Raw genomic sequence first — 515 nt, 5'->3', positions numbered from 1 at the left:
CAGCTCGCCTCCCCGGGCCTCGGGGATGGCGCCTGTGAAATGGGGATGAAAACGCTGGCCCGCCCGGGGTTCCCCAGGGTTTGGGTTCTCAAACTTGCCTTGGAGCTGGACTCGCCCGCAGGCCGTGTTCAAAGAGGGGGTCCCCTAGGTTCGGTCCCGGTGGGCTCCCCAACTTGCATTTAAAAAAAAACACACACAAATATATATATTCATATACTAGAGGCTTGGTGCACGAAATTCATGCACAGGAGGTCTCCTCAGCCCAGCCTGCACCCTCTCCAATCCATCCGGGACCCCTCGGGGGTTGTCCAACTGCTGGTTTAGGCCCAAGCCCGGGATCGGTCCTAAACCGGAAGTCGGACATTCCTCTCACAATCCGGAACCGCTGGCTCCTAACTGCTCACCTGCCTGCCTGATCGCCCCTAACTCCCCCCCCCCCTGCTGGCCTGGTCATCCCCAATTGCCCCCTCTGCCAGCCTGGTCGCCCCCAACTGCCCCCCCTGCTGGCCTGGTCA

Source organism: Myotis brandtii, unplaced genomic scaffold, assembly GCF_000412655.1.
Source record: "Myotis brandtii unplaced genomic scaffold, ASM41265v1 scaffold439, whole genome shotgun sequence".
Lineage (NCBI taxonomy): Eukaryota > Metazoa > Chordata > Mammalia > Chiroptera > Vespertilionidae > Myotis > Myotis brandtii.
Note: the sequence above shows the minus strand (reverse complement) of the source record.